Source organism: Sciurus vulgaris, assembly GCF_902686455.1.
Source record: "Sciurus vulgaris genome assembly, chromosome: 8".
NCBI classification, from domain to species: domain Eukaryota; kingdom Metazoa; phylum Chordata; class Mammalia; order Rodentia; family Sciuridae; genus Sciurus; species Sciurus vulgaris.
Genome location: NC_136468.1, coordinates 129,832,499 through 129,851,046, shown reverse-complemented (window position 1 = coordinate 129,851,046; position 18,548 = coordinate 129,832,499). Strand labels below are relative to the sequence as shown.

Sequence of the window (18,548 nt, the reverse complement as noted above, 5' to 3'; positions counted from 1 at the left end):
TTTAATCCCAACCGTTGGAGAGGCTGAGGCAGAAGGATTGCAAATTCAGGTTCAACCTCAGTAATTTAGCCAGGCCCTAAGCAATTTAGGAAGATGCTGTCTCAAAATAAAAAATAAGAAAGGCTGGGGATGTGGCTTATTGGCTAAGCATTCCTGTGTTCAATCCGTAGTAACAAAAAAGAAAAAAGAAAGTGTTGCATTTAAAAAAAATGTAATTTTCTCACTCTGCCTTATAAATTAAGGTAGATACATCTTAATCTCCAACCCTTCTATCATTTCTCATCTAACTTTTCAATTTAATTCTCATTATTTTCACAGCTTCTAAAAAGGGCTGTAAACCTTCTTAAGACATGGTGTTTTCTACAAGTGTATATTTCATCTTCTGTGTTTCTTTCTTTCATGACCTCATTCTCTTTATTTCTTTCGTGCCCATCCCCACAGAACAGGAAGCATTTAAGACTGAAATCCTGATTCTAATCCTGAATGCTTCCTCTTCTGTGAAACCTCACTCGTAGTTTCACATAAAGTAAATTTAACCTTTAGACATGGAACCACGTAACCGTTTTTCTTTTCTAACTTGCTTTTATAACTCCTAGAGCACTTTGTAAGACTTCATGTGTACTTTGGCCTTTATAAAATACTTTTCAGAACTAGGTAAATATTTTCCAGGAAATAACTGAATTAGTTTACTACAAGAGTATAGTTAAGATACTCCTATTCCTGTTTGCCAAATAATGTAATTTAGATCAGGAGTTAGGCACACTTTTTCTATAAATGACCAAATTGTAAATCTCTGCAGCTTCAGAGACAATGAAGTCACTGTCATATAGTCTTGGTTTATTCTACAACAGGCTGCAGCCAGATTTGTCCTGCTCATTGCAGAGACTGCCTGTGGACTGCACAATGAATCCACTTATTCCTACTTGATATTTTCTGCTTCTTTGCCTCTGTAAGCAAGGAAGTTTTTTCTTTATTAAGTTTTGATTGGCTCCTTAGTGTGCTTTCATCAATAATCCCTCTCACAAAAAAATTTCTGAGTTACTATCAGAAAAAACAGATGACCAAGTAGGTATGTGCCTCTAATATGTAGAATTGTAAATATACAGACTCTTTTGAGGTACTTTTTAAAAGTAGATTTCTTATCTTTTAGAGATAGGGCAAATATAGACATACCTTTACTTCAGAGATATACACTGAATATTTACAGATGAATTGATTTTCTTTAAAATAATTCAGTGGGGATTCAGAGACTAGTTAAGGTGTAGGTCAGGGGTTGACAAACGTTCTCCAGAAAGGGCGGAATAATAAGTATTTTAGGCTTTATGGGCTACATGGTCTCTGTGGTGATTATTCAGGTCACTGTTTTAGCACAAATGCAACCATAGACTGTTTTGAATGAATGAGGCTTGCTGTTATAGTAGAACTGTATTCACAAAAAGAGCCTGTGGGTTGTACTTTGCTGACTCCTTGTCTGGGTGAGATAAGGTTGGGTGCATTGGTAATTGTTCAGCTGGATGATGGGTACACTGGAGTTTATTGTACCTTAGCCACTGCTGTCAAGAATGTTTGAAATATTCCATAATAAAAAGCTCAAAAAGTTAATATGAAGGTAAGTTAATACAAAGAAAAGACTCATCATTGGCATATTTATATTCACTAATTAAAACCTGTTTCATCTCTATCTTCTGAAATTACTTCCTGTGCTAGCTTCACTACAGTCTTCAGTGCAACAGTATGAAGAAAAAACACCAAAATCAAGCAGTTGGTTGTAAAAACCAAAAAGGAACTAGCAGATTCAAAGCAGGCAGTATGGTAATTTCTTAATTTTGTATTTTAGAACTTATTCATAGTTTATTTATGAATAATTTTATTTTTTTAATTTAACCAATATTCTCATTCTGTAGGAAACTGATCATTTAATACTTCAAGCATTGTTAAAGGGTGAGCTGGAGGCCAGTCAACAGCAAGTGGAAGTCTACAAAGTAAGGTTCTTTGTACTTTTTAAAAGACTAAAAAAAAAAAAAAAGTTTATATAGAAATGAGTTATTGGGGCTGGGTTGTGTGGCTCAGTGATAGAACGCTTGCCTAGCATATGTGAGGCACTGGGTTCAATTCTCAGCACCACATATAAATAAACAAAGGTCCACGGACAACTAAAAAAAAGACCAAAAAAAAAAAAAAAAAAGATGAAAGAAATGAGTTATCTTCCAGGGATTTTATTTATCCTGTAAGGAGTTAACCTTTAAGGATATTCAAAAGGTTTCCTCAACATTTTGAGGAAGTAGAAACAGTAAATCAGGTCGTATATAACTATGGTATACCATTTAGCTCAGGCTAGATTATTTTCATGCATTTGAAGATCCATAATACACTGTAGAATAGTTCAGAATAAAATAAATATGGCCCCAAACCTCATCTGAATCCTCTGAATGATATTGCATTCACACAAAGCAATTCACAAAATAGTTTTATGTATTTGTTTAAAATGTGTGTGTGTGTGGAGGGGGTGTGTTTGTGTGTAAAATGTCCTGAGGTATTAAATATATAGTCTGGGATTTTGGGAGGTTGATTTTTTGATTAATGTTGGTTTAAGAAAAAGTAAATCAACTTAGCATAAAAAATATTCTTTTCATATTGCTTTGGTTTTTTAATAATAACAAATGGTACCTAAAATTTTTCCTCTACTTAATTCTGTCACTTGTATATACTTATCTCAAATCTCAATTTCATGTTTTAAGGAAAATATCTTTAACCAGGGAAGATAAGGTTTACCAGAACTAAGCTTAAAGCTTTTGCCTTTTAGATTCAACTGGCTGAAATAACATCTGAGAAACACAAACTTCACGAACACCTGAAGACCTCTGCAGAGCAGCACCAGCGCACAATGAGTGCACAATGACTGCATAGCAGCAGAGGGTGTCTGCACCGCGGGAAGAGAGCCCAGCTGCCCAGGTGTGTCCTTCAGGTCAGAAGCCTCTCCCAAGGGGATTTTCTTAACTGCCAGCGAGCAAGCAGTTTACTCAGGGCTATGATCTCCTTTTTCATTGTTTTGCAGTTAAAAACACTAAATGAGCTCTTGGTTCAGCTCAACCTTCTCTACTCAAAATGCATCCTCACCTTAAGAATCATTTTAGTAACAATTTTTGCTAAAAGGAAAAACATGCACACACATTGTTTCCATTTCAACCTTGTTTTGTAATTTATGTGTGAAAGAAAATCACTTATTTATAAGAACTTTTTCTTTTAAAAGTGTTTTGACTCTTTCTGAGAACAAAATGTTTATGAAATGACATTGTAATAGAATGTTCATAGAAACCTGCTTTTTGTCTACAACATACAAAACAATTGGATACAGTAATTTTGTAGAGGTGCAGCTTTTATCTAAGTAATCTTGGCAGTAGTGTTGTAAAAGTTTACAGATCAGGTCAGGAAAGTAGATGATGTAGAATTTAATTTGTACCACTGTTGAAAACTGAAGTTCAAGTAACTTAATGTTTTTGAAGATTAAATTTTCTTTTATTTATAAGAAATAAAAAAAACCTTTATTAAGTTATGAAAGCAAAGAGTGTATTGCAAAGTTTATGGGTAGTCAGTAAATCTAAGAATTTGTCAGACAAAATTATATTCTTGAAACTCTTAAGTAGTGTAAGACTAACAGAAGTGTACTTTTTGTGCAGTTAATTGGGGCTAAAACGAATGTCAGCTATTAATTTTCAAAAATAGATTTTCACCTTAGTTTGTTAACCTCTGCTAGAAAATGAGATCATGTTACAATAGAAAATGTTTTCTTTTAAATATTATAGGCAGAACAAGCTGCTATAACTTCCGAATTTGAAAGCTACAAAGTCCGAGTTCACAACGTTCTCAAGCAACAGAAAAATAAATCTGTGTCTCAGGCTGAAACTGAAGGAGGTAAACAAGAAAGGTAAAGTCTATTTAAAAGAAATATGCAACACAGGTTCTTCACCAACTAGGTTGAAAATTCTATTTCGATTTCTTTCAAGTGTTAATTTTTTCTGTATTATTACCAATGAAAACAGTTGTTTGGCATCACTGTGACTAATATTTGATGTTCTCTTAATAGAACCTGATCATAGTAGAAATTTAGGCAACAGAATTACATATGATTAGTTTTTCCAATTTTGAAAATGGAGGAGTCAAAGGAAAAAAGTGCTTTTTAAATATACTTCTTCACCATTAATTAGGTTAAACAGAATTTGCTTAAAAATGGTTAATTCAAGAAATTTTAAGTTAAATACCAAATTTTGGTCTAGAAATAATTTTTTCTGAAATTTATGACCATCTCAATTCTATTAGAGAAGTGTATTATTTAAAGCTTCTTTGAAACTAGCATGCAGATCCCTTTTGTAAGGTACTCAAAAATACAATGGGAATAAGAAATAAGGGTTTTCTCTGGCATGCGTGTTCAGTTTTTATAAGTAGAGGTTCAGTATTCAAAGCTGTTTTATGTCTGGCTCTTTATTATTCTAAACAGGACTAATGATCCTGTGGTGTTTGTATGTTTATGTTCCTGTTACTTTTTGTTTAAGACTCTATTAAATAAGGAAACTATGATTGAAGCATGATGAGATATTCTCTTTACTAGTAGTTCCAGATACAGCTGAAGTTCATTTTTTTTTATTAGAGCTTTATAGTTACACTTAGTAGTTCAGTTCATTCCAACAAACTCATATGCATGGAAATTGATTTCAGTTCTTGATCCCCTCATTTTCCCTCCCATCCTCCCTCCCCTTTCTCATTCTCCTTCTTCTACTCTGCTTGACTTTCTTTTGCTAGTCTATTAATTTATATTTGATTGGTTCTTTATATGGCCCTATCCTTCCCTTTCCCTTTCTTTTATTTTACTCTAACTTCCACATCAGACAAAACTTTTGACATTTGTTTCTGAGTTTGACTTATTTGACTTAGCATGATATTCTCTATTTTCATCCATTTACCAGCAAATGCCTAATTTCATTATTTTTTTATGGCTGAGTAAAACTCCATTGTATATATGTACCACAGTTTCTTCATCTGTTTATCTACTGATGGGCATCTGGGTTGATTCCATAATTTAGCTAATGTGAATTATGCTGCTATAACATTGAGGTGGGTATATCTGTACTATGCCAAGTTGTTTTGGGAAAATAACAAAGAGTGGAATAGCTGGGTCATATGGTGGTTCCATCCCAAGTTCTTTGAGGAATCTCCTTACTGTTTTCCAGAGTAGTTGTACTAGTCTGCAATCCCACCAACAATATACAAGTGTTTCTTTTTTCCCACGACCTTGCCAGCATTTATTGTTTGTATTTTTGACCATCGCCATTCTGACTGAACGGAGATGAAATCTTAGTGTAGTTCCGATTTGCATTTCCCTAACTGCTAGAGATATTAAACAGCTTTTCATGTATTTGTTGGCCATCTGTGTTTCTTTTGAGAGGTTTCTGTTAGTTCTTTTGTCCATTTTTTGATTATTTGTTTCAGGGGATTTTTTTATGTTAAGTTTCTTGAGTTCTACATATTAATCTCCTATCAGAGGAGCAGCTGGCCAAGATTTTCTCCTATTCTGTAGGCTCTCTCTTCATGCTCTTAATCATTTACTTTGCTGTGCAGGAGCTTTTCAGTTTGATGTCATCCCACTTATTGATTCTTGGTTTTATTTCTTGTACTTTGGGGTTCTTACTAACAAAGTTGGTGCCTACACCAATATGATAGAGTGTTTACCCTATGTTTTCTTCTAGCAATTATAAAGTTTCTGGTAATTCCTCAGTCTTTGATCCATTTTGATGGAGTTTTGTGCAAGGTGAGAGAGGGGTGTTGTAACTTCATTTTCCACATACAGCTATACAGTTTTCCCAGCACCATTTGTTAAAAAGGCTGTTATTTCTCTGAGACATATTTTTGGTACCTTAGGAAAAAGTGTCACCATTTGCAACAGCCATTTTTGAGCATACCTTAAAATTGGGTTCAGACCACTTGAATGTAAATGTTTTACGTTTCTTCTACTTTCTTATACAGTAAATACTTCTTTTTTTAAATTTGGGGGGGTTACTGAGGATTTAACTTGGGGGCACCCGACCACTAAGCCACATCCCCAACCCCATTTTGTATTTTGTTTAGAGACAGGGTCTCACTGAGTTGCTTAGTGCCTCACTGTTACTGAGGCTGGCTTTGAACTTGTAACCCTCCTGCCTCAGCCTCCCAAGCCACTGGAATTGCAGGCGTATGCCATTGCCCTGGCCAGTTAATATATTTTTAAAAAATGAAATGAAGAGGTCTGGGGCTGTAGCTCAGTGGTAGAGTACTTGTCTTGCATGTGTGTGTCACTAGGTTCAATCCACATAAAAACACATCAATAAATAAAGGTATTGTGTCCACATACAACTGAAAAAAGAAATTAAAAAATGAAATGAATATTGTATGCATTGTGTCAAAATTATGGATTTTTAACTATTTGTTTTCTCCTAGATTTTATTCTAAGTCTAAAAAGAACTGCTTTTCTTCAGGTCTTTTCTTTCACTATAGCTTATTCTAAATATAGTTCTCATAATGGTTAATGTAGAACTAGGTGGGTTATTTTTTTAACTAATGGCATAATCTATAACAAAAATATGCTATTTTGATGCCATTTAATGTTCTGTTCCACTATATAAATTTTTAAAATTCAGAGATGACTTTTTTATTTAGTTGTTGATGGACCTTTATTTTATTCATTTCTTTATATGTGGTACTGAGAATCGAGCCCAGTGCCTCACACATGCAAGGCAAGCGCTCCACCACTGAGCCATAAACTCAGCCCGAGACTTCTTTTTTTGTAAATATGTAAGGTTTAAAATCTGACTATAACATCTTTTTTATTATATCTAATCCTACAGTAATTGAATAATTGGATCCTTACAATAATTATATTTGCTTTAGAATCATTCATAATGAGTATGACATAGAAAGATTAAATGATTAAAATATCCTGGAAGCCACAAAATGGAGTTTCACCTCTTTAATGTTTTATAACTGTTATATTTCTATTTTAGGGAACACATGGAAATGTTAATTGACCAACTGAAAATCAAATTACAAGAAAGCCAAAATAACTTACAGATGAATGTATCTGAATTTCAGACATTGCAGTCTGAGCATGATACTCTGCTGGAGAGACACAACAGGATGCTGCAGGAAACAGTGTCCAAAGAAGCAGAACTGCGAGAAAAGTAAGACTGCTGGCAGCCCTAATGCTATTTGTACCAGAGAGCTGTTTCTTTGTTAGAACTCCTGATGTGTTGTTCCTTGGAGTAAATACAGATTTAAAAATAAGTAGACATTTATAAAGTCTTAATAACTTTGCTTCATTTACCTTAATGCCTCCCTCTTTGGATTGTTTTTTGTCATATTTAGAACATTAATATTATTAAAAGAGTTACTGTATATAGTAGGTACCACCAAGATCCTGTCTCAAAATTAAAAAAAAAAAAAATAGAGAAGTCTAGGGATGTATCTCAGTGGTAAAGTGCCCTTGGGTTCAATCCCCAGTACCACCAAAAAAAGAGGGGATTGGGGATACACACACACACACATACACACATACTGCTAACACAAAGGACAATTGATGCCTCAAAAAAAAAGAAAATGCTACTTTCCAACCCAAGTGTCAAATTATAAGTGTTTTTCTTCATTTCCAAGGGAAAACATTTAAACAACTGCTGACTAAAAAATAAAATGCAGCTCACTTTTGCAACTCTACTTTCAACTTATCATATTTTGTTAATCATTACATTACAATATTATACATTAGGAATATAGGCAAAATAAATAGTTTGTTGCAAAGAAGAAACTTTGGCCTCTTACAGTAGGAAGTTGGGTGGTAATATTTGTTGTGTCTTAGGGCCCTGAGAAATAGTTCTTTAAGCGTATTTCCTCAAGGGTTTTAGAGTACTTTACCTGCCTAACATGCGTTTATAGTGTATACATAATCTTATGCTAACCTGAAAAATGAAAGGGATTGATTTCTTGGCTTACACTTTTTTTGTTGTTGTTGTTACCAGGAATTGAACTCAGGGGCACTCAACCACTGAGCCACATTCCCAGACCTTTTTATTTTTTATTTAGAGACAAGGTCTCACTGAGTTACTTAGTGTCTCACCGTTGTTGTTGAGGCTGGCTTTGAACTCATGATCCTCCTGCCTCAGCCTCCTGAGCCGTGGTATTACAGGCATGTGCCACCTCACCCAGGAGCTTATACTTTTTTTTAAAATGTGTCATTTATACATTAATCATGTGAACCAAAAGTTTCAGGGAAGTTCTACCAATGTTCTAACTACTGTCAATAGGATTTCCCATGAAATTAGCTTATAAATAGTAACACTTACTTGATATGTACAGTACTTTTTCAACACTTTTTCTTACTATAGGAAAGTTATTGCAAATTGCATTGCTAACAGGTGCAGTGGCACACACCTGTAATCCTAGTGACTACAGAGTCTGAGGCAGGAAGATTGCAAGTTTGAGGCTAGTGTTGGTGATTTAGTGAGACCCTGACTCAAAACTTAACAAATAAAAATATCTGGAGGTGTAGCTCAGTGCTAAAGTGCCCCAGAGTTCCATCTCCTCAATCCCCAGCACCACCACCACCACACAAAAAAAGAACATATATATTCAATATTGCTAACACAAATAAAGTACAGTTGATAATTGATGCTTCTAAAGGAATTTAGTGATGCATTGAATATTTTGAGTACCTACTATGTACTCCTTTAAGTACTAAAAACTGACTTTCCTGTCTTCAAAATGACTTTCTTTGTGTGGTCTCTATTATTTAAAATGTTTGAATATTCATACTTTTTCTATATGAAATTACAGAAACAGCTCCAGAGCAATGTGCAAATTATGCCAGCCAGTTACCTACATTATCCAAGGGTCCCAAGTAACAACTGGGACAGGAAAGTGAACTTCCACTAGCACAGTCATCCCGATTACATAAGAGAGGGGTTTGATCATCTAGTTTTCAAGAAGGTAAATTCAGAAGTGTCATTGATACTGCCTGAAAGCTAGAAGCCTTGCCTGGCTCTTAAATGTTTCTTTATCCTGCCTAGGAAGTTGCAATTGCCGATAGTTCTTCCTTTATTTTCTTGTGCCCCTGGTTTCGATCCCTAATACCAAATGGAAAAAAAAAATTAACCAAAACCAACATAAAACTTCAAAACTACAAGTAAAACATTAAAAGTAGCTGTTCCAGGGCTGGGGATATAGAGCTCAGTTGGTAGAGTGCTTGTCTCACATGCACAAGGCTCTGGGTTCATAGCTAGTGTCCGGCTGAGTACATAAAAATTACATGAAAAACTATTAAAAGTTGGCAATTCCTAGAACTATTGCTGGAGATTCTGTTTCAGTTTCAGTGACTATAGTGTAAAAACTAGATGAGGGAACTCCAGCAATTCTGATGTGCACTCAAATTTGGAAGCAACCTCAATAAACCAAGTCTTTGTATTTAAGTTTCATATTAATTCACTCAAAAATTAATACTTTACTTTTAAGACTTTTGTTATGGTATCATTTTTTATGTTTTCATGATAATAGAGAAAAGGTAGATTAATCTTATATTTATGGAAGCTGCCCCCATAAAATGACCTGAAAAAATGGGTTAATAAAAGTATAATTATTTTATGCTCTAAATATAGTCATATTTTGGTCTGGGGCTGTAACTCAGTGGAAAGGTGCTTACCTGGCACATGTGAGGCACTGGGTTTGATCCTCAGCACCACATAAAAATAAATAAATAAAATAAAAGAATTGTATCTACTATAACTAAGAATATTTAAAAATTTTAAAATTTATAACTAAGAATATTTTAAAAATTTAAATATGTATATATATAGATATATATATATATAGTCCTATTTTATGATGAACCATGAAGAAAGTTCCTTGCCTAAATCACCCAACAGAGTCTCTGAACCAAAGTTCTTTATCTGAGCTATAGAACACAGAAAAAGAATTCTAACTAGATGACAGCTGGTCATCTAGGCTTTAACACAGCAGTACATTATAGATGCATCAGTGACAGGTTGGTTCATACATACACTCAGTAGGTGTCCTAGGGATTCTCTTGTAGAACCAGTTGAGAAAGGCTGAGTCAGCATATGCATTAAGTTCCTTTCACTCTTCATGTTATGTTCAGTACAATCTGAGAACCTGATGCTGAAGTCTGAACATGCCCAGACAATAAGTCAGCTCACATCCCAGAATGAGGTCCTCCACAACAGATCAAGTGTGACATTTGCAAGAGGAGCACAGAAAGACAATGGAAACTTTACAGCAGCAGCTCTCTAAGGTGAAAGCTCAACTCTTCCAACTCAAGAGTGAACCATCCACAAGAAGTATGTATGTACCCATGGTAGTATTAGTTGTTCATGTTTTTCACATATTTATGTCATTCGGATACACTGTTCACAAATTCACAAGAAAGTTAAAATTTTACTAGATGGCAACCATTGTCTGTTCTTTGATTAATGAATTTTGAATTTGCTACTTACTGAGAACATATTTTAACCATTTGAACCCTTCTTGGTTATACTCAGAGCAGGCAGCCTGTTTTACCTCTTAAAATACTGATTCTCATGAATTTATTACCTTCCCTGTAAATGAGTATTTCTTTTTCTCAAGACATTCAAGACATACTCTTTGTAATGGAAAATACTCTAGTTCTAGTATTTGCCACTGGATACTTCATGTTCTCCATTATAGATATCAAATATGCTTATTTAGCTGAAAACATTAGAGAGAGAGCAAGGGGCTTTAAAACACCCAAGCAATACTGAACTCAGAATTGTTGGCCAGTGCAACTTCTTTTCTTTCTAATTTTTAATTAGTTGGAGTCTTAACACCCTATATTCTACTCCCAGGAAGAAATGGGAAAGTGTCAGCCATCATGATGCTGTATTTGAGTCATAAGTTCATTTTGTTTGTTTCCCAACAGATAATGTTGTCACCATAACATGATAGCTACAGGTCATTTGTCAGGGTCAAAAACCAATTTCAGAGACTTTTAACATATACTAAGAGTCAAAATAGGAAGTTAGCAGCCAGGAAAAATAGGTCACACAAGATATTATATTCTAGGAATCAACAAATAAGCAATTGGTAAAATATCAGAACCCCAGGAAAATGCTTCAGAAAGGGCAGAGAGCTAAATTAGAATTGAAAGAATAGTAGAGGCAACTTTATGGGATAAAAAAAAAATTTGGATTAGAAATCTGGTCTCTAACAGCTATTAGACCTTGGATGAACTCATTAAATTTCTCTGTACTTCTTGTTGAAATAATTCAGATTTTTTAGATGCAATAAAGTATTTTGAAACTATATTATAAACATGACAGAACGTTCATTATCAGCACCATCAGATCTCCTGCCCAGCAGACTGCAGCAGTGTTTTGTGACGGAAAGAATGCAGTGACAGGAAATACCTGACCCACAAAAATAGCTAGAATCTACTTTTAGAATTTTTACCAAAATTTACTTAACAAGTTTAACCCTCTCGCATAAATTAATGAACATAAGTAGTACAACATTATGATCTTTGTCTTATCCAACAGGTTTATCATAGCTAGATGGTAGAAATTTAAAGCTTCTGCTCAAATGACTAAAATGGTTAAAAATTCAGTGACCATTTTTCAGACTTCTTTCTTCATATTCCATTTACTTTTCTTCTAGTTCTTTAAGTTCCTTATCCTTTGCCATCCCCAGGATCATTTTATTTTTATTGAGTATCTTTGTTAAAAGTTGAATCCATCAGTTTTGAACAATCTTACACCCTTTAAAAAATATTTAATAGGCCCAGCTTCTTCCCACCAACCTTTGAAGAACCTTCAAGAAAGGAGGAACCCAGACTTCCCCCTTCTAGATATGCACACTGTAACCCGGGAAGAGGGAGAAGGAATGGAAACAACTGATACTGAGTCCTTATCTTCTGCCAGCACACACACACAGTCTTTAGAGCAACTTCTTAATTCTCCTGAAACTAAACTTGGTACGTTACTCAGTCTAAATATTTCTTTTATTTAATTTCACTGTCTTGTTGAATTAATATTACTCTAATTTTTATGTGCCTTTTGAGCCACTTTCTGATAAAGTACTTTCAATATTCTACCACCTATTCTAGTGAAAACTTTTCTGCAGTGTGAAACAGATCTCTTTTTAAAATAAAATGTTAGTTCTACCCTACACTTGAGCCAGAAATATATGGTTGAAAGTCCTATAATGGCATTAGCAAGTAAAGTAGTCTCTCACTGTTCTAAGATACTGGTAATTTCTGTTTTTCTTTTCTTTGAAGTAGTGCTAAATTTGCTGTGGTAAATGTAGTTCTGGTATATTTTGTTCTTATCTGTAATGAATGTTACTTTGTATCATTGAGGGGGAACTGTCATCTTTCTGAAGTTTGGGACCACCTGGAATAAGAGCCATTTGTATCCATGGTCATTGACTGTATGGGTGAAAAGTATAAGTCATAATTCCTTCAGGTGGAGTTCATAGTTATGACAGGGAGTCATCTGGTGCTGTGGCAGCAGACTGCAGAATCAGACTTGGCTTTGTGATTTTTGCCAAAATTACTTTGCAATCCTGAGCCAGATCCCTTATCTATAAAAATTTGAATGATGCTACCCCTCCCACCTCATAGAAGATTTCTTATTGGGGTTCATGATATAAATGAGCTGTAAATGTTAATGCTTCCCTAATTCATAAGTGAAAAAATGTAAGCTTATGGGACGTTGGATGGAAAGAGGGTGTGTACTGAAACCAATAAAATGATTTTGGGGTAGAGTGCCAGCATGCCTGATGCCTTGGGTTGGGTCCCCAGCACCACCAAAAAAATAAAATCAAATTAAAAACACAAGCTTTGACATATTTTAGAATTAGAGGCTCATAGGCCTTATTCATTTTTAAACTATATGCATTACAACACAGATTCTGTCATATTTGTGTTATTCAACATGAAACCTTTAAATTGGTATGTTGAATAGATGAATGGCAAACAAAGCTGACTTACATAATTGCAGAGTTCTTACTTTGCACTTACTTTACAAAAGTTCTTACTTTTATATGTAAATGTTTTTCTTATTTAGAATCTTTATCTGTAATCTCTGCTTTGAAAATTAACTCTTAGAACAACATATTGCAGAACCTCCTTTATGGCATGCTGAATTCACCAAAGAAGAATTGGTTCAGAAGCTCAGCTCCACCACAAAAAGCGCAGATCATTTAAATGGCCTGCTTCGGGAAACAGAAGCAACCAATGCCATTCTTATGGAGCAGATCAAAGTGAGGTAATAAAAATGTGGCCACCAGGAGAATGCTCTGCACCAATTTGGTTGTCTGACCCTCTGTACATACCCAAGTATAAATCTTCACATTTCAGATGTATCCCTAACATCTTGATTCCTTACATTATATTCCTTATGGGAAGAAATATTGATTGCTTTTATATCTTAATTTCTACTATTTCTAAAAATTCATAATAGATTTAAAAATTGGAGAAATATTTACAAGTTCCACATAAGCTCAAGTAAAACTTAATATGGGGCTGGGGTTGTGGCTCAGTGGGAGATCGCTTACCTAGCATGTGTGAGGCACTGGGTTTGATCGTCAGCACCACATATAAATAAATAAAATAAGGGTCCATTGACACTAAAAAAATATATAAAAATAAGCATGGGAGTATGTGTCCTTCAGTCCTAAACAATGGAGTACTTCTAACTCAAATTATTCACGTGATGTTTATGACCCTAAACTTACCCAGCACAGTGGTAGGTAGAAATGGCAAAGTGGCATAGGAAGTTTCTCCTCTTTAAAGTCAACATGAATATCCAGGAGTGTTTCAGAACAGTTGAAGATAACTTAAATGAGATATTTCCACCCTGGCTCATTGACAAGAATAAAGTCATGGTAATTGTTGAGCAGTGTTCATGACCCAGGTTCTGGACTTTACATGTATATTGTCTTAGTTAACCCTCACAGTCACTGGAAATTGAGCTGGCAAATGGTGGAGCAAGGTTCTGACTCCTGTGTGAGAAGTGCTTGCTTCTGCCTCTGCATGTTGTTGCTCCAAGTAGATCTGCCCTGTCTCTGCGCAGGCTACAAGGAATCCTTGTTAGATTTTTTTTTTTTTTTTTTTTTTTTTTTTTGTGCTGGGGATTGAACTCAGGGCCTTGTTCATGCAAGGCAAGCACCCTAAAAACTGTGCTGGGGATTGAACTCAGGGCCTTGTTCATGCAAGGCAAGCACCCTACCAACTGAGCTATATCCCCAGCTCTAGATTGTATTTTTAATACTGAATTATTTACTTATTTACAGAAAATTATACACCTATATCTATCTATATATACACGCATATGGACTATATATACATATATTTCTTATTTACAAAAATATATATATGTATAATGAAATTCCATCAATACCTCAATATTTATCTATAAAACATTTTTCCACTAATTGAAATATGATTGTATCTAACTAAATCATTAACTAGAGCAATAAGCCTAACTGAGGTATTCAAATGCTATATTTCCACAGATTTACACTCACTTGATTTCTTGGAACCTCTGGTCACTTTTTTTTTTTAATTTTATTGTAAACAAATGGGATACATGTTGCTTCTCTGTACATGGCGTAAAGGCATACCATTTGTGTAATCATAAATTTACATAGGGTAATGTTGTTTGATTCATTCTGTTATTTTTTCCCTTCCCCCCACCCCTCCCACCCCTCTTTTCACTCTATACAGTGCTTCCTTCCTCCATACTAGCCCCCCTCCCTAACCCTAACTCTAATCCTAACCCTAACCCTAACCCTCCCCCCATTATGTGTCATCATCCACTTATTAGCCATATCATTCGTCCTTTGGCTTTTTGAGATTGGCTTATCTCACTTAGCATAATATTCTCCAATTTCATCCATTTGCCTGCAAATGCCATAATTTTATCATTCTTTATGGCTGAGTAATATTCCATTGTATATATATATATACCACAGTTTCTTTATCCACTCATCAATTGAAGGGCATCGAGGTTGGTTCCTAAGTCTGTCTATTGTGAATTGAGCAGCTATGAACATTGATGTGGCTGTATCTCTGTAGTATGCTGATTTTAAGTCCTTTGGGTATAGGCCAAGGAGTGGGAGAGCTCGGTCAAATGGAGGGTCCATTCCAAGTTTTCTAAGGAATCTCCACACTGCTTTCCAGAGTGGCTGCACTAATTTGCAGCCCCACCAGCAATGTATGAGTGTACCTTTCTTCCCACATCCTCGCCAACAACTGTTGTTGCTCATATTCTTGATAATCGCCATTCTAATTGGGGTGAGATGGAATCTTAGGGTGGTTTTGATTTGCATTTCTCTTATTACTAGAGATGTTGAACATTTTTCCATATGTTTGTTGATTGCTTGTAGATCTTCTGTGAAGTGTCTATTCATTTCCTTAGCCCATTTGTTGACTGGATTATTTGAATTCTTGGAGTAGAGATTTTGAGTTCTTTATAGATTCTGGAGATTAGTGCTCTATCTGAAGTATGATTGGCAAAGATATTCTCCCACTCTGTAGGCTCTTTCTTCGCATTGCTGATAGTTTTCTTTGGTGAGAGAAAGCTTTTTAGTTTGAATCTATCCCAGTTATTGATTCTTGCTTTTATTTCTTGTGCTATGGGAGTCCTGTTAAGGAAGTCTGGTCCTAAGCCAACATGTTGAAGATCTGGACCTCCTTTTCCTTCTATAATCTGCAGGGTCTCTGGTCTGATTCCGAGGTCCTTAATCCATTTTGAGTTTAGTTTCGTGCATGGTGAGAGGTATGGGTTTAGTTTCATTCTGTTGCATATGGATTTCCAATTCTCCCAGCACCATTTGTTGAAGAGGCTATCTTTTCTCCATTGCATATTTTTGGCACCTTTGTCTAGTATGAGAAAATTCTATTTATTTGGGTTTGTGTCCATGTCCTCTATTCTGTACCATTGATCTACCTTTCTATTTTGATACCAATACCATGCCGTTTTTGTTACTATTGCTTTGTAGTAGAGTTGAAGATCTGGTATTGCAATACCCCCTGTTTCACTCTTCCTGCTAAGGATTGCTTTAGCTATTCTGGGTTTCTTATTCTTCCAGATGAATTTCGTAATTGCTTGCTCTATTTCTGTAAGGTACATCATTGGGATTTTAATTGGAATTGCATTGAATTTGTATAGCACTTTAGGTAGTATGGCCATTTTGACAATATTAATTCTTCCTATCCAAGAACATGGAAGATCTTTCCATCTTCTAAGGTGTTCTTTAATTTCGTTCTTTAGTGTTGTATAGTTCTCATTGTAGAGGTCTTTCACGTCTTTTGTGAGATTGATTCCCACGTATTTTATTTTTTTTCGAGGCTATTGTGAATGGGGTAGTTTTCCTAATTTCTCTTTCTGAAGATTCATCACTTATGTATAAAAATGCATTGGATTTATGAGCATTGATCTTGTAACCTGCTACTTTACTGAATTCACTTATGAGTTCTAAGAGTTTTCTGGTGGAATTTCCAGGTTCCTCTAAATATATAATCATGTCATCAGCGAACAGGGATAGTTTGAGTTCTTCTTTTCCAATTCGTATCCCTTTAATTTCTTTGGTTTGTCTAATTGCTCTGGCTAGAGTCTCAAGAACGATGTTGAATAGAAGTAGTGAAAGAGGGCATCCCTGCCTTGTTCCAGTTTTTAGGGGGAATGCTTTCAGTTTTTCACCGTTTAGAATGATATTAGCCATGGGCTTAGCATAAATGGCCTTAACAATGTTAAGGATTGTTCCCACTATCCCTCTTTTTTCTAGTGTTTTGAGCATGAAGGGGTGCTGTATTTTATCAAATGCTTTTTCTGCATCTATTGAAATAATCATGTGATTCTTGACTTTAAGTCTATTGATATGGTGAATGACATTTATTGATTTCCTGATGTTGAACCAACCTTGCATCCCTGGGATGAAGCCCACTTGATCATGGTGCACTATCTTTTTTATATGTTTTTGTATGCGATTTGCTAAAATTTTGTTGAGAATTTTTGCGTCGATGTTCATTAAGGATATTGGTCTGAAATTTTCTTTCCTTGATGAGTCTCTGTCTGTTTTAGGTATCAGTGTGATATTGGCTTCATAGAATGAGTTTGGGAGGGTTCCCTCCTCTTCTATTTTATGGAATACTTTGAGAAGTATTGGAATGAACTCTTCTTTAAAGGTTTTGTAGAACTCGGCTGAGAACCCATCTGGTCCCGGACTTTTCTTTGTTGGTAGGCTTTTGATGACTTCTTCAATTTCAGTACTTGAAATTGGTCTATTTAAAATGTGTATGTCCTCCTCGTTCAGTTTAGGCAATTCATATGTCTCTAGAAACCTGTTGATGTCTTCAAAATTTTCTATTTTGTTGGAGTATAGATTTTCAAAATAGCTTCTAATTATATTTTGTATTTCAATCCTGTCTGTTGTGATATTTCCTTGTTCATTCTGAATTTTAGTGATTTGGGTTTTCTCTCGTCTTCTCTTTGTTAGTGTGGCTAAAGGTTTATCAATTTTCTTTATTTTTTTGAAGAACCAACTATTTATTTTGTCAATTTTTTGTATTGTTTCTTTTGTTTCAATTTCATTGATTTCAGCTCTGAGTTTAACTATTTCCTGTCTTCTACTACTTTTGGTGCTGGTCTGTTCTTCTTTTTCTAGGGCTTTGAGCTGTAGTGTTAGGTCATTTATTTGTTGAGTTTTACTTCTTTTATTAAATGCGCTCCATGAAACAAATTTCCCTCTAAGTACTGCTTTCATAGTGTCCCAGAGATTTTGATATGATGTTTCTTTGTTCTCATTTACCTCTAAGAATTTTTTAATTTCCTTCCTAATATCTTCTGTTATCCATTCATCATATAATAGCATATTGTTTAATCTCCAGATGTTGGAATAGTTTCTGTGTTTTACTCTTTCATTTATTTCTAACTTCAATCCATTATGATCTGATAGAATACATGCTAGTGTCTCTATCTTCTTGTATTTGCTAACATTAGCTTTGTGGCATGATATATGGTCTGTTTTAGAGAAGGATCCATGTGCTGCTGAGAAGAAAGTGTATTTGCTCTTGGTTGGATGGTATATTCTATAAATGTCCGTTAAGTCTAAATTATTGATTGTGTTATTGAGATCTATGGTTTCTTTGTTCAATTTTTGTCTGGAAGATCTGTCCAGTGGTGAGAGAGGCGTGTTAAAATCACCTAGTATTATTGTGTTATGGTCTATTTGGTTTCTGAAATTGAAAAGGATTTGTTTGACATACATGGATGAGCCACTGTTTGGGGCATAGATGTTTATGATTGTTATATCTTGCTGATTTATGCTTCCCTTAAGCAGTATGAAATGACCTTCTTTATCCCTTCTGACTAACTTTGGCTTGAAGTCCACATTATCGGAAATGAGGATGGATACTCCAGCTTTTTTGCTGAGTCCATGTGCATGGTATGTTTTTCCCCATTCTTTCACCTTTAGTCTATGGGTATCTTTTTCTATGA

General features: G+C 35.0%; 1 pseudogene across 1 annotated transcript in view; it reads left to right on the top strand.

Moving 5' to 3' along the window:
• Positions 1-18,548, top strand: part of LOC306667707 (GRIP and coiled-coil domain-containing protein 2-like) — a 47,893-nt pseudogene that overhangs the window by 15,696 nt on the left and 13,649 nt on the right. Inside the window, exons 11-18 of the transcript XR_013766744.1 lie at positions 1,708-1,807; positions 1,905-1,982; positions 2,804-2,952; positions 3,804-3,925; positions 7,032-7,208; positions 10,131-10,370; positions 11,825-12,019; positions 13,169-13,308. The product of XR_013766744.1 is annotated as a GRIP and coiled-coil domain-containing protein 2-like (transcript). The remainder of the gene's footprint in view (positions 1-1,707; positions 1,808-1,904; positions 1,983-2,803; positions 2,953-3,803; positions 3,926-7,031; positions 7,209-10,130; positions 10,371-11,824; positions 12,020-13,168; positions 13,309-18,548) is intronic.